The sequence below is a fragment of the Rhineura floridana genome, chromosome 2, assembly GCF_030035675.1.
Source record: "Rhineura floridana isolate rRhiFlo1 chromosome 2, rRhiFlo1.hap2, whole genome shotgun sequence".
NCBI classification, from domain to species: Eukaryota; Metazoa; Chordata; class Lepidosauria; order Squamata; family Rhineuridae; genus Rhineura; species Rhineura floridana.
Window position 1 is genome coordinate 52,191,383 of NC_084481.1, and position 16,722 is coordinate 52,208,104.

General features: G+C 43.7%; 1 protein-coding gene across 8 annotated transcripts in view; it reads right to left on the minus strand.

Annotated features, from left to right (window-relative positions):
• Positions 1-16,722, minus strand: part of SLC4A10 (solute carrier family 4 member 10) — a 307,201-nt gene that overhangs the window by 162,535 nt on the left and 127,944 nt on the right. The gene's annotated exons all lie outside the window — the stretch shown is intronic.

Genomic DNA, 16,722 nt, shown 5'->3' on the forward strand with positions numbered 1-16,722 from the left:
TGAATGGGCAGTAGAATGCGAGATGATTGGCTGAGTGTTTAAAATGGCTGAATGTATAAAAGGAAGAGTGAGAGTGGAATAGGGGGGAGAAGAGAAAGAGTGGATTGCTTGGTGGGGTTTGAGAGAGTTGTTTGCCAGGAGAGCGTGAAGAAGGAGGGAGGTGGAGTTCGGATTAGTATTGAGTAAAACCATATGTGCCTTAAGAAGAAATCTTGTTAATCTTGTTAGCTTTGTTATCTTTAATAAATACTTAATTTGGTTTACCAAAGGCCTGATCCTTGGCTGGGGTTTCACAGACCAGAAGGGAGGGTAAGGTAATGACCAAGGCTGAAGGGGAACTGTAACAAATGGTGGCAGCGGTGAAGAGAATAACAATACCAGTATTCAGAGTCTCTGGGAATACTAGTATTAGGACGTGACTGGTGGTTGCCTAGCAGGGGGATCTGTTGAGATCTGTGCTAGAGCGGATAGGTAAACCATAAGAGAGTGCGGTCTGGACTGGTGGAGTCCCTGGTGGTGCCTAGGGACAGGCAGTAGCCACGCGCAGGTAGGAACCTGACAGGGAGAGCCAGGGAAGGATGCATCACATGTGGTGTCAGTAGCGGTGGGATATGAACAACAGAGAATCCAGATACGAATACTAGAGAATCCAGAACAGTGGTGTGGCAAACAGAAATAACAAAACAAGATTTCTTGTGAGAGTGACTGGCAAAAAGTGTGTGGCAAAGAGTGAGTGAACTCAAACACCATGGCTGAATACATAAAAATGAAAAGAGAGGAGCTGGTGGAGAAGTGCATAACATTCAATTTACCTCACGAGGGTAAAGGGGTAGATGAATTGAGGGTAGCACTTATAGGATTTGCTACGGCCCAGCAAAAACAACCTGTCAGGGAAGAGACCCCAGAAGGATATTTAAGCAATCCCGCTTATATAGAGTACTTGAGAGAGAAGTTAAGATGGGAGGCTGAGGAAAAAGACAAGCAGAGGGAGTTGGAAGCTGAGAGATTGAAGATGGAAGCTGAGAGATTGAAGATGGAAGCTGAGAGATTGAGGATGGAAGGTGCAGAGAAGGAAAAACAGAGGGAGTTGGAAATTGAGAGAATGAGATTGGGGTTTGAGGAGAGGGAGAAGCAACGAGCATTGGATGCTGAATTACAAGTAGAAAAGTTAAAATTTGATAGAGAGAAATTTCACTCTGAGGAGACAAGGAAAGACAGAGAGGGAGCAAAAATAAAAATTACTCCAAAGGACTTTGCTGTCTATGAGCCTGGTCAAGATCCTCAAATTTACCTCAGCACCTTTGAAAAAGCAGCTCAGTTGTGGGGGCTACCTGAAGATAAATACATGCAGTATTTATCAAACCTGATTAAAGGGGAATTGGCTGAGGTATACCAATATTTCCCCTCAGACAGGCCCGTCACCTATGCTGAATTCAAGGAAGCAGTGTTTAAAAGATTCAGACTGGGGCCTGATTATTTTAGAAAGCTTTTCAGAAACTGCCAGATACAGACAGGGAGGTCTTTTGTGGAACTGGGAGCAAAGTTGATGGATATATTTGGAAAGTGGATGAGTAGTGCCAAAGCTCAGTCAGTGGAAGAGGTGAAAAGCCTCATGATACTGGATCAATTATACCGTCAGTTACCACCAGAAATAAGGCTCCTGGTCAAAGACCGTTCCCCTACATCTGTGCAGGAGGCCGCAGAGATGGCGGATCACTTCACCTCTAATAGAACTGGCTGGGTGGGGAAAACATCAAGAGAGTTTAAACCCAGACCATATAGTGCTGGCAGAAGGGATGTGGTTCCACAGCGAGTGAGTCCTCCATTAAAATCTGAAGGGCACAGGACACCCCAGAGTGGATCTGTGTACCCTAAAAGTGAGGAGAAATTATGCTACAAATGTGGTAGACCGGGGCACCTACGTTTTCAATGTGAGGTTGCCAGCCCCAGTAGTAATCCTGCTCAGACAAGGGCAGTGAAAACAGAGCCCAAGGCTTTAGAAACAGCGAAAAAGGTTCAGTTTTGCCAGATAAACTGGACAGAAGTAACAGACCTTGATTCAAGTCTGAGAGAGGAAGTGAGTGTACAAGGGGCAACTTATTGGGCATTACTTGACACTGGTGCCGCTCAGACGTTACTGAGGCCAGATTTAATAAAATCTGAAGAAATATTACCTCAGGAAACAGTGACTATCCAAGGAGTGAGGGGTCAACCAGAAAGTTTGCCTGTGGCCCTAGTGAAAATGGAATGGAGAGGCCGAAAGGGCCAATATAAAGTTGGTATTAATGCCCAGCAACAAGAACCAGTAATACTGGGAAGGGATGTTATGGGGGCACAGGGGAAAATATATGTAGTGACCAGACAGCAAATTGGCAGAGAAAAAGAAGCCATATTAAGGGGGGCTGAAACAAACAGGGTGGAATCTGTTAACCAGCCTCAGGTCACCATAGCAACCACTAGCAGGCCTGCTGAAGAAGACAAACTGTATCAAGTGGTCTCTGGGGAAGAAGCAGATCAATTCAGGGAAGAGCTGCATAAAGATATAAGTCTGAAGCAGATAAAGGAACAAGCCCTGACCCAACAGATTCCTTTCACTGACAAACTGAGGAATCAAGTTGTGTGTGAGAATGGGATTTTATATAGACTGTGGATGCCTGCTGAGAGAAAGGATGAATGTGAACCAGTGAAGCAATTGATAGTACCTAGCAAATACAGAACCAGATTGCTAGAGGTAGTCCACGATGTCCCATGTGCAGGACATCTGGGAATAAAAAAGACCAAGAGGAGATTGGCTGCACATTATTATTGGCCAAATATCTCCAAGGATGTAAAACAACATTGTCTATCTTGTGGAATATGCCAAAAGGTGGGAAAGAGTGGAGTAAAGACCAAGGCACCCTTAAAGCCCCTTCCTATAATTGGACAACCCTTTTATAGAGTGGGAATAGATTTGGTGGGCCCTTTTTCCAAACCCACAAGGCATGGCAAGAAATATCTAGTGGTGGTGGTGGATTTTGCCACCAGGTACCCAGACGCAGAAGCACTGAGATCTGTAGAAGCCCCTGTAGTGGCAGAGGCTTTATTAAAAATCTTTATGAGGCTGGGTTTCCCTCATGAAGTGCTGACAGATCAAGGCAGTGTATTCATGGGAGAAGTGATGCAATGTATGTGGCAATGTTGTGGTCTAAAACATCTAAAGACCACTACTTACCATCCCGCCACTAATGGGCTAACTGAGAGATTCAATGGAGTTTTGAAGGGCATGATAAGAAGCTATGTTCAAGATCACCCACAAGACTGGGATGAACGGTTGGGATGCTTCTTATTTGCATACAGAGAAGTCCCTCAGGAGTCAACAGGCTTCTCACCCTTTGAACTCATGTTCACTAGAAAAGTGAGGGGACCTTTGGAACTGCTAAAAAATTCATGGGAAGGAACTCTGGGAGAGTACAAAACTTCTGTAGTAGATTTTGTATTGGAATTCCGCAATAAATTAAGATCAATGATGGAAGTAGTGAAAGAGAATCTCAGTCATGCACAGGAGAAGCAAAGTTACTGGTATGACAGAACAGCCAGAGAACGTGTGTATGATGTGGGAGATATGGTTATGGCGTTCATACCCAGGAAACATGACAAATTACAGGCTAACTGGGAAGGACCATATACCATCAGAGAAAGGCTTGACACAGTGACATATGTAATCACCACAGACCAATTAAACAAAAGCAAAGTGGTTCATGTAAATATGTTAAAGCCTTACCATACCAGGGATGCAAAGGTGTTGCAAGTTACCTTATTCCCTGAGGGAAGTGGGCCTGAACTTCCAGATTTGGTACAGGAAAGCAAAGACAAAGGAGGGGTAGATCAAGTGGAATGGTCAGAGGAGGTGAAGGAGGAAGTAAAAGAGGAGATTCTGAGAGTTTTGAAAACCTATAGGAATCTCTTTAGCAACAAACCTGGCCGAACCAGTATAGTTATACATTCCATTGATACTGGAGAGCATGCCCCAATCAGATCTGTTCCGTACCATGTGAATGGGAAAGTTTTGAATGAGATCAAAAAGGAGGTGGAAGAGATGCTGGAATTAGGAGTGATCAGGGAATCCATCAGTCCCTGGGCCTCAAGTATTGTCCTGGTTCCGAAAAAAGATGGAACGACAAGGTTTTGCATTGATTATCGGCTAATCAATAAAATTACTGTCCCAGATGCGTATCCTATGCCTAGGGTAGACGCTATGTTAGAGTTATTGGGGGCAGCAACCATTATCTCTACACTAGATCTCTGTAAAGGATTTTGGCAAATGGAACTAGACGAGCAATCCAGAGCCAAAACTGCCTTCAGTACACCAGATGGGTTATATGAGTTTGTGACCTTACCCATGGGACTAAGGAACTCACCAAGTTCATTTCAGAGGCTAATCAATACTGTGTTGCGAGGCACGTCAGATTTTGCAGTGGCCTATATCGATGACGTGGCCATTTTTAGCAAGTCGGTGCCTGAGCATATCCAACACCTGACAACAGTATTGGAGGCCTTAAGAAAAGCAGGCCTCACAATAAAAGCTAAGAAATGCCAGTTTGGACTAAAGGAAGTAATCTATGTAGGACATAAGGTGGGGAGTGGGAAAATCACCCCCTTATGGAGCAAGGTGGAGGCAATACAAGCGTGGCCGATCCCCTTAACCAAAAAACAAGTAAGGGCATTTCTGGGTGTGGCTGGATTTTATAGGAAGTTTGTGAGAAATTTTGGGGAAATAGCAACCCCCTTGCATGAATTAACAAAGAAGAAGTGTTCTGAGCGTGTGGTATGGACGGATGAATGTCAGAAGGCTTTTGATCTACTGAAGCAAGCCTTGTGCCAAGGACCCATATTAATAGCACCAGACTATGAGAAACCATTCATCGTGGCTACAGATGCGTCGGACCTGGCGCTGGGAGTCGTCTTGCTACAGGAGAGAGAAGGCACCAGACATCCAGTGGCGTACCTGAGTCGCAAGCTGACGCCGAGAGAGAAAAACTATTCGTCGGTCCAGAAGGAGTGTCTAGCGGTCGTGTGGGGACTGAACAAGTTGCACCCATACATGTGGGGACGAAGATTCACAGTGACTACGGATCATCGGGCCTTGTTATGGTTGCAGACTATGAAAAACCATAACACTATGCTGCAGAGGTGGTCCTGGGCCCTACAGGACTATCAAGTGGACTTCCAGTTCATAAAAGGCAAGGACAATGTACTGGCCGATGGACTTTCCAGGCAAGTGGCTGGGACTGCAGTGACGTGACCAGACAGAGGAACAAAGAAAGACATTTTCCCCATAGAGACTTTTATTTGTTAACGCGACGTATAAATCCTGGAACAGGAATAATACTCTGCTGTTGTTTAAGGGGGGGGAAATGTGATGTTCCTATATTAATGTATATATGGTAAGTGTTGTTGTTTTAGAAGATACATGGTAAGTGGAGTGAAAGAGGGGGAGTGAATGGGCAGTAGAATGCGAGATGATTGGCTGAGTGTTTAAAATGGCTGAATGTATAAAAGGAAGAGTGAGAGTGGAATAGGGGGGAGGAGAAAGAGTGGATTGCTTGGTGGGGTTTGAGAGAGTTGTTTGCCAGGAGAGAGTGAAGAAGGAGGGAGGTGGAGTTCGGATTAGTATTGAGTAAAACCATATGCTTATGTGCCTTAAGAAGAAATCTTGTTAATCTTGTTAGCTTTGTTATCTTTAATAAATACTTAATTTGGTTTACCAAAGGCCTGATCCTTGGCTGGGGTTTCACAGACCAGAAGGGAGGGTAAGGTAATGACCAAGGCTGAAGGAGAACTGTAACAAATGGTGGCAGCGGTGAAGAGAATAACAATACCAGTATTCAGAGTCTCTGGGAATACTAGTATTAGGACGTGACTGGTGGTTGCCTAGCAGGGGGATCTGTTGAGATCTGTGCTAGAGCGGATAGGTAAACCATAAGAGAGTGCGGTCCGGACTGGTGGAGTCCCTGGTGGTGCCTAGTGACAGGCAGTAGCCACGCGCAGGTAGGAACCTGACAGGGAGAGCCAGGGAAGGACGCATCACAGGGGACACCAAATTTGTGCAAAGAATTGCCCAGTTTCTGAGTAAATTATCACTGTATTCAAACCCCCTCTCTCCCTCATGCTTTATTTGCCATTCATTCACAGTTTTCTTCATGGCAGCAAAAATATGTTATTGAGTGTTCCCAGTCTCACACAGGTATGACCTCCTTTGATGCTGTAACAATGATGGAGGAGTCACCATTAATAAATGTGATCGGGAATTCAGATCTCAGCTATTTCTCCTCTTTCATTGAAAGATGAAAATGAAGATGACAATATCAGCTGTAATTCATATGAGAATCATAATTTGTGCATTACACAAGCAATTAGTTGAAATTATATTCTGCAAGGCACGGGTCTCAATCCAAAGAGGCCTGAGTACAAGAGAAGGCCATGCATCTGCTTTTACACTCACACATTTCTCCTTTCTCTGCTAAACAGAGCACTGTCAGCTCAGAATGAGTAACAATGGAGTCAAGGACTTTTGTGAATATGTTAGACTGAGACCAAACCAGTTGCTAACAGATCCTGTATTTTCAAACAGCATTCTCCTCTAATTCTTTTTGCTTTCTTTCCCCACTAAATCTCACCACCTGACTGAAGTTATGTTGATCAGTGTCTCATCAATAGATACTGTTATATACATTCCCCATTTTCCCAAGCAGTGAGAAGTCCTAGGGGCAGTGTTGCAGGCTTTAGCTTTCTTTTGGATGAGGAGAGGACACGGCACTTACGGTGTTTCTGTGGTATGTTTTTCTCATCAAATGCACATGCTGGGCATGAAGAAGCAGCCAAGCACCCAATCAGCTAGTGCTAGTGTCTGAAGCAGCATCAAGTCTGCCTCTCCACCAAAAGGAAGCAGCATCCACCTAACCTGCGACAGTTCCTTTTTCAAGACAGCTGTAAAACTCAACCCATTTCTCCCTTGCTGTCTGTTTTGGAGCTCTCCAAACTGCTTTCTCTCATCCTGAATGTGTGGAGTGAATTTTAGCTCTTTCAATAACATCTTTCACCCAATTTCATCACCAGATATCAGCAAGCAATTTTCCTTTATTCAATATATGCTATCATATCTTCCTAGATATTGGCCAATTAATTATTAACTTTATTGATGTTACTATGTCAGTGGGCCAGATCCCCATATTGTAGTCTGTTTGCTAGAAATAAGCCAAGTGTCCAAGACAGCAGAGATAAGGAACCTGTGGCCCTCCAGCTCTTCTTGGACTCCAGCTCCTATCAGTCCCAGCTATCGTGGCCAATAGTCTGGGATGATGGGAGCTGGAGTCTAATAGCATGTGTAAGGGCACAGGTTCCCCATCCTTGCAAAAGAGAAATCACAGATACCTCCTAGTTCTAGGTTGAACTGCATTTGAGGAAACATATTTCTCATTACAGCAAAGCCAGAGACTTCAAGTCCAAAGTTACCTGTCAGAATTGGCTCTGAAGTATTAGCAAAGTCAAAAAGAGAAAAGTCTGTTCCGTTCCTCACCCACCCCAGCTGTAAGCACCTATACAAACAGTCACTGAACATTTTGCTTTAATATGCTGATCTGAGCAACCATCTGTTCTGCCTGGATGATGGATCTGGATGTTGCTACCAGATATAACTGCCAAAATGGTGATTACACAAGACAACCAAATAAAAGCACAAAGCCTCAGTCTGTAATAAATTATCTAACCCAATTTGGTGCACTGTTATTTTCCAATGTAATGTCAGTAAGCAGTCATACTTTCTTCCACAAAATATAATACCCTATAAATCCATTTCTTGAACAACCAGTTGTCTGTCATGCAATCCCATTCCATATTTAGGCAAGAAAAAATAATGACATGATTTGTAATGTTCAGGTATGAGGAAACCTTAAAATGGAGGTGGCTAACCTGTGTTCTTCCACTGTTGCTGGATGCTACCAGACCCAGTCAGCATGGCCAACAGGGGTGATGGGAGCTGAAGTTCAGCAACATCTGGCTTAAGTTCAGGTTTCATAAGTCTACAAATCCAACTTAATATAGACAAGAAAATAACACTCAGCAATAATGGATGTCTCAGACAATGAAGAAAGCACGAAACGTATAAGATGGATACAATAAAGGGTTTGTGATTTCAAAGCTATTTAATGAAGTCATGAAAGGTTGATATTTTCAGGGAATGCTCTCATGCTATTAATGCTGATTTGCACTGTCAGCATAGCACTAGATATCCCTGCTTGGTGCCCTTAGCAGAGGGCATCATTGTGCATTGCATGGAGGAAGGAGCCAATCAGATTTGTGGGGGTGCTGAGCACTATGCTCCTATTGGCCCTGCTGGGAGCCAATTTGGACTCACAAGTCAAACCTGGGGGTGGAAACTTGGCACAAACCAGAGAGGAAAGCAGGCTGGGGAGGGAGGTATCAGGCAGCAGGCGGGCTGTCCAATCAGATGAGCCTTGCCCTATGCCTTGCCAACCTTGATTATGGCTGTAATCAATGGGATAATAAACTTGTGGCCTTGTTTTCCCCAATCCTTTGTTGGTGGTTTTTGGTCCTGGATTCTCACGTCATGAGCACTGAGCACAATGGTGTATCTGTGAGACATTATTGTCTGCTTCTCCCGTAATCTCCTGCTACTTCCTCTCTAACAGATTAGAGAGGCACAGCAAAGGAGAGTGGCATACACTAGATGGTGGAGAGTGGAATAGAGTGGCACTATTAACTTCAATTCAACTTCAATTAAATTCAAATTTCAATTGAACTTCTGGCATACTAGCCGGTAAATTTGGCCACCACAGCAATAATCCGTTTACGATTAAAGGGCTCCATACTGCTAAAGGGTTTAGCTGAAATAAATCTAAAACAATTGTTTATCAGTAACAATTCATTATAGGAAAAATGTGTTTTCTCACGCACACAGACTTTCCTATCCATATCTATACTCTCTAAAAGCTGCAGAGCCTGCTCTTATGAAAACTGGAAGAAATTAATGCCAGGCAATAAACAACAAGCTTCAAATTCAATGCAAAGCAAACTATCGTGAACATCAATGATAGTCATACTCAGAGCAGATCCACTAAAATCAGTGAATTCAAGTCCACTGATTTCAATGGGTCTATCCTGAGCATGATTAATGCTGGATAGCACCCAAAGTGAGCTGATTCCTGCCCCATCATACCTTGTAAAAACATTTTTAGCAAGCCTTTCAAGTTTATGGCCCAAAGCCACAAAGTTAATTTATCTTCCTTTTTTTAGCTCATTGTATTATTCTTTTGAGGATGCCACACAAGTTTTAGAAAGCATCATCCGCCATAAACAGTTATTTCCTATTGTTCAGGAGAAAAATTGTCCATGGAGCTCTGTCCTTACAAAGCAGCCACAAGGGAATACTGGTGCAAGGAAGAGGTAAATAGTTTATGTTTTCCAATTGGAATTTGGCATTAGTCTCCTTTGGCTTAAAATAAAAACATCCACAAGTCAGCTCAAATAATACGTAATGGTACCTATGCTACTTGATTTACCCAGGTTGAGTTTTAATCAACTAACAATGCAGTCCTAACCAGAGCTTGAAAAGTTACTTTTTTGAACTACAACTCCCATCAGCCCAATCCAGTGGCCATGCTGGCTGGGGCTGATGGGAGTTGTAGTTCAAAAAAGTAACTTTTCCAAGCTCTGGTAACCATGGCTACTCAAAGGTAAATCCTGCTGAACTGAATGGGGCTTATTCCCAGGTAAATGGGATTAGGTTTACAGCTTTGGCCCCATCTGCATTGTACATTTAAAGCAGTATTACACCACTTTCAACAGTCATGGCATCCCAAAGAATCATGAGATGTGTAGTTTGTTAAGGGTGCTGAGAGTTGTTAAGAGACCCCTGTTCCTAACAACTCTCAGCACCCTTAAGGTACCTGAAGGGCCGCTACCAGATTAAGTAGGACTAGGACATTATTGCTCATCTCCATAGCTTTTGAGCTGCGGGGTCCCATAACAGCCTGTTCTGTCTCCTATTTAACATCTATATGAAACCATTGGGAATTGTCATCCAGGGATTTGAAGCATGGTGTCATCAGTATGCTAATGATACATAGCTCTATCTGAATTGGGAGAAACTGTGAAGGGGTTGGGCAAGTGTCCGGAAGCAATGATGGGCTCGATGAGGACCAATAAACTGAGGGTGAACCCTGATAAGACAGAACTCCTGTGGGTGGGTGGTTGCTGTGTCCAGAAATTAGGTGTACAACCTATTTCTGGGAGGGGTTGTACTTTCTCTGAAGGAACAGCTTCGTAGTCTGGAAGTACTCCTGGATTCCAACTTGTTATTCACTAATAGGGAAAAAACCTTGCAGTTTAAGAACATGCCTATAGCCCACAGATATTTCTACCAAACTTTAAAAAGCAGGGAAATTGGGCAGCTCTAGTGAATGCACCAGGGGAGCAGGACACCTGACCTCCTCTCTGAGATATTGGACTGCCGTACAAATTTGTCAAAATGCAAACACCATTTCGGTTGGTCTTTCACAGTCCAATCCACTTGCTGTGTAGCTTGGAAGAATTTGGTAACGTGCCTCTGAGCATATGGTGAGTGGTGGCAACACCTGCCATCTCCAAAGATGGAGAATTATCTTTTTGTATGTTTGATGGTGTTCTTCTTACTTTGCTTCTTTCCTGTGTTACTAAGGTTTCTACAGAGAATCTAAACCAGAAAACTTTATTTCCCTCATTATTCATCCCAGAAATCTGTGTCAAATTTATTTTCATTAATTTCAAAGTCTTTTTATAGGTCAATGTCATACGATGGTGAAGACAGCCTTTTGTGTTTCAAATTGGAGGTTATGTTCTGTTTCTATTTTGGGTGCATTAACAGTTGAATCTGAAACTGCGGTTTGATGTAAAATCAGACTGATTACAATATGTTGCTACTTCAGCAATGACTCTAGCTGTTGGAAAAAAGAGGATGCATGTTTTCAGCCTGCTATGTTTAAACTACTTTATTTAAGGCAAGGTGATCATTTGCACGTTTATTGAATTCAGTGCGATTTAGTCCAGTGCAATCATGCTTAGGATAGGTAAAACTGACCGGGGGGAGGGACGGAGGGCTGAAGTGGGCAGGGGAGGAGGAAGAAGGAAGAGGGGAGGGGAAAGGGAGAGGAAAGGGGAAGGAAGGGAAAGGCAGGTCTGATCATTTGCATGATTGATTTACTCCTAGGCACTCATGATTAGGATAGGTAAAACTAACCATAGGGGGGGAGGGGGAAGGGGAAGGAGTATGTTGGAGGGGGGCAAAGGAAGGGGGATGGGAGGGGAGGTTTGATCATTTGCATGCTTACAAAGTTCGATGGTATTTACTTCCATGCAATCATGCTTAAGATAGGTAAAACTGACCATGGGGAGGAGGAAGGGGAAGGGGGGGAGGGGGAGGGGAAGGGGAGGGAGGGGGAGGAGCAAAGGAAGGGAGAAGGAAGGGGCAAGAGGGAGAGGATAGGAGGGAGGCGAAGGGAGGGAAGGTTTGGTCATTTGCATACTTTTTGAGTTCAATGGGATTTATTTCTGTGCAATCATGTTTGAAAATGGGAATGGACTGCCTTCAAGTCAACTGGACTTATGGCAACCCTTTGAATAGGGTTTTCATGGTAAACAGTATTCAGAGGTGGCTTTACCATTGCCTTCCTCTGACGCTGAGAGGCAGTGACTGGCCCAAGGTCACCCAGTGAGCTTCATGGCTGTGTGGGGCTTCGAACCCTGGTCTCCCAGGTCCTAGTCCAACACTGACCTGGGGGAGGGGCAGGGAGGGGGGAGGGGAGGAGATTGGGTGGGTGGGCACTGGGCAGAAGGGAAGCCCCTTTCCTTTCCAAAAGGAAAACATTGTGAACAGTATCATTGCTTTTCAGCGTTTCCCCCACCTTTTTATTCTACAGAAGGCACATGTAGCCTCCCACTAGGGTTGCCAGGTTCAGGGCCTGAGACTGATCCTGTATCTTTAGGAGAAAGCCAAAGAAGAATATAGTCAAATATGGACCTTGGATTTCAGCAAAGCCGATTTTAGCAAGCTCAGGGAAATGATGGGTAGGATCCCGTGGCTAGATAGACTAAAGAAAAAAGGAGCCCAAGAAGCGTGGGAGTTCATGAAGAACATATTACAAAAAGCGCAATCGCAAACAATTCCAAAGAGGAAGAAAAACGGAAGACATCGGAAAAAGCCAACGTGGCTACACGGAAGACTGGTGGAGGAGGTAAAAATAAAAAAGAGCATGTATAAAGAATGGAAGGAAGGACTCATCACCAAGGAAGAGTACCAACGAGCAGCTCGGGCTTGCAGGAATAGCGTAAGGAAAGCTAAAACCCAGAATGAGCTGAGGCTGGCGAGGGAAGCGAGGAACAACAAAAAGGGTTTTTTCAGATATGTTCGAAGCAAGAGAAAGACCAAGGAAACGGTGGGACTGCTGCTCAATGAGGATGGCAAAATGTTGACAGATAACAAGGAAAAGGCAGAACTGCTCAACGCCTATTTTGCCTCCGTTTTCTCCCAAAAAGGGAACAGTGTGCAACCTTGCATTGGTAGCAATCTCAGTAAGGGGTCGGGATTGCAGTTCAAGATTGATAAGGAGATAGTCAGGAAATACCTAGTTAACCTAAATGAGTTCAAATCTCCAGGGCCTGATGAACTGCATCCCAGAGTATTGAAGGAACTTGCTGATGTACCACTTGCCATCATCCTTGAGAAATCCTGGAGAACGGGAGAGGTGCCGGAGGATTGGAGATGGGCAAACGTCATCCCGCTCTTTAAAAAGGGTAAAAAAGAAGATCCGAGAAATTACAGGCCGGTCAGTCTGACTTCAATACCGGGAAAGATATTAGAACAGATAATAAAAGAGTCCATTGGCAACTATCTAGATGACAATGCTGTGATTAGTAGGAGCCAGCATGGGTTTGTCAAGAAAAAATTCTGTCAAACTAATCACATCTCTTTTTTTGATCGGGTCACTAGCTTAGCAGATGGTGGAAATGCTGTAGATGTCATCTATCTAGATTTCAGCAAAGCGTTTGACAAAGTCCCCCACGACCTTTTGATTAGCAAACTAGTCAAATGCGGACTAGATGGAAATACTGTCAGGTGGATTCACAACTGGTTGGAAAACCGTACTCAAAGAGTGGTCGTCGGTGGCTCTGCTTCGGACTGGAAGGAGGTTTCGAGTGGAGTGCCACAGGGTTCTGTCCTGGGGCCGATACTCTTCAACATTTTTATCAATGACTTGGATGATGGGGTGGAGGGAAGCCTTATGAAGTTTGCGAATGATACGAAACTGGGTGGGATAGCTAACACAATGGAAGACAGGAATAAAATCCAAAGGGACCTGGATAGACTAGAAAATTGGGCTGAAATTAATAAAATGAAATTCAATAAAGACAAATGCAAGATTCTGCATTTAGGCCACAAAAACAAAATGCATGGGTACAGGATGGGAAATACCCGGCTTAGCAGTAGTGCGTGTGAGAAGGACCTTGGAATTGTAGTGGATCACAAGTTGAACATGTCCCAACAGTGTGATGCTGCGGCAAAAAAGGCAAACGCGGTTTTGGGCTGCATACACAGAGCTATAGTTTCCAGGTCGAGGGAAGTAATAGTCCCACTATATTCTGCATTAGTCAGGCCTCATTTGGAATACTGCCTTCAGTTCTGGGCGCCTCATTTTAAGATAGATATAGACCAGTTAGAGTGGGTTCAGAAGAGGGCGACGAGGATGATAGCCGGTATGGAGAACAAGTCTTATGAGGAAAGGTTGAAGGAACTTGGCATGTTCAGTCTGGTGAAGAAAAGGCTGAGGGGTGACATGATTGCACTCTTTAAGTACCTGAAGGGCTGTCACATAGAGGAGGGTACAGATTTGTTCTCTGCTGCCCTAGAGGGTAGGACTAGGTCTAATGGTTTTAAGTTGCAGGAGCGTAGATTCAGATTGGACGTTAGAAGGAACGTCTTGACAGTAAGGGCAGTTCGGCAATGGAATCGACTGCCTAGGGAGGTGGTGGGATCCCCTTCGCTGGATGTCTTCAAGCAGAGGCTGGACAGCTATCTGCGGGAGATGCTCTAGCTGTGGATTTCCTGCTGTGAGCAGGGGGTTGGACTCGATGGCCTACAAGGCCCCTTCCAACTCTATGATTCCATGAGAAGAGAATGTCAGCCAAGTGCAGGTGTTCTTGCAACACTATAATGGGAAAAACCACAAGGTGGAATTCTCCCTTCCCGCTGCACAACTTTTAAAGACACAGAAGACCTCTTGGAGGCTGGGCCTGGCAACCAAGAGGTCTTCTGTATCTTTAAAAGTTGAGCTGGGGGAAGGGAGAAATCCATCTTGTGTTTTTTCCCATTATAATGTTGAGAGAACACCTGCACTTGGCTGACTTTCTCTTCTCCTAAGGATACAGGATCAGTCTCAGGCCCTGAACCTGGCAACCCTACCTCCCACCCAAATTTAAAACAAAGCTGTCCCTGGCCACATCCACACCAGGCCTCTATTACACTTTGGACAATCATTATTTATTTATTTATTGTAGTTATATACCACCCCATAGCTGAAGCTCTCTGGGCAGTTTACAATAACTAAAAACATTAAAAACAAATATACAAATTTAAAAACACATCTTTTAAAAACAATTTAAAACACAATTTAAAACAATTTATCATGGCTTCTCTCAGTGCCCATGGCTCAAACCAATATGGCTTCTCTCAAAGAATCCTGGGAAATGTAGTTAGTGAAGGGTGCTGAGAGTTGCCAGGAGACGCCCTGTTCCTCTCACAGACCTTCAATCAGAGTGGCTGACTGTTAAACCATTCCCTCACGGGAATAGTAGTCTCCTCTCAGCACCCTTCACAAACTACACTTCCCAGGATTGTTTGGGGGAAGCCATAACTGTCTCACATGAAATCAAGTCTGGTGTGGGTGTGGTCCCCTGATTAGCCAAGCCCAGCAGCTGTGAGTCTGGCTTTTAGAACTCTTACAGTTGGTTCTTACTGAGCATGCCCAGGCTTATCATAGGGTGCCAGCCAAAGTTTATTAAATTAATTAAAAATCAGTCAGGCATTTTTTAACTTTTAAACTGCAGAAGATGAAGGTCAGGGTATGGGGCAAGGTCAGTATTAGGATTACAGATACTCTGTGAACATGGCTGGTTTTTCATGAATTTCAGCAGATTATGAGAACTCAGAGAAAAAAATCTAAAAGGGCTCTGGGTTTCTTTTCTCTCTTTTTAGACTTTGAACTCTTTATTCTCTCTGACTGTTTTGTGTATCGTCATGAAAATTGATAGGGTTATTAAGCAAGCGTTTCTGAGTTCAGGACTGAAGTTTGGTAAGGTTTTATTTTGAAATGAGCTTATGGGAAGCATCAGAATGGCATGGGGGATTTCAACTTAACATTGCAGAATGTGAAAAATCCATGCTGACTATAGTATACAGCCACTCTCGTGGCTGTATAATAAGAGTTGCACGTGGCTTCTGTGGCAGGGAATGCTCATGTCCAGCTTGGGCTGATTTGCCATCTATGGTTGTTCCTGGACTGAGATAGCCTGGCCTCAGTTGTCTGTGCTCTGGTGACTTCCTGCCTGGACTACTGTAATGTGATGTATGTGGGGCCACCCTTGAATATGGTCCAGAGGATGCAGCTAGTGTAGAATGTGGTTGCTAGGCTGGTAAATGGGGCAGCCCAATGGGATCATGTGTCACCAGTCCTAAAAGCACTGCACTGGCTGCCAGTGAGCTACCAGGCCCAATTCAAGGTGTTAACACTAGCATAAAAAGCCCTAAAGTCTTGGGACCTAAGAACCTAAAAAAGTGCCTTCCCCAGTATCAGCCATCTTGGACCCTACAATCAGCATGTGAGGCCTTGGTTATGCCAGGAGCCGCTCAGTTGGCGGTGATCTGTGAGAGAGACTTTTCTTCACATTTGTGGAATGCCCTCCTCAGTCCGAAACCATTCCTCTTTACCCAGGCATCTGATGGCTGAGGAAGACTTCCTGGCAACCCAAATATACTGGATGAAAGAATGTTTTTAACTATAATTGTTTTTAGAATTGTTTTAATGATAACTGTTTTTAAAATGCCACTGATGTTGTTGTTGTTAAATTGGTTGATATGTTTGGGCTCCTTCAGGAGGGAATGCGGGATATAAATTCAATACATAAATAATAAAATGATCTAATACTGCTTTAAATGTATAGTACAGATAGGGCCTTAATGTATTGCCTATGAAATATCAGAGTATATTTCCTAAGAAAAATTCCTTGGATAATGACAAATGCTTGATTTTATCTGGTTTTTACCAGCAGCAACTACAACAAAACATAAATTTAAGAACATGGAGCTATGCAGATTTTCATGGAACCCGTGCTGTGAAAGTGCAGAACAAATATTTTCAAATTCTGGATACATCCATTAAAAAAATAAATTTGTTCTCTGCAGCACTAAAATCAGCACACTGTAGTAGAATGTTGTGTGTCCCCTAGTTTCTTCGACTACAAATATGTAAACAACATATACTACTTATATCCAATCATCAAAAAACCTGAAGGTTCAAGATCATAGTTAAGGCTCTCTAATTGATGTCTCAAAACCCACAAAGCTGGGAAATTGGAAGTTAAGGCGAATGCCTTAATAGACATGTCCTATGATTAATAATGATGTTGTGCAATGTC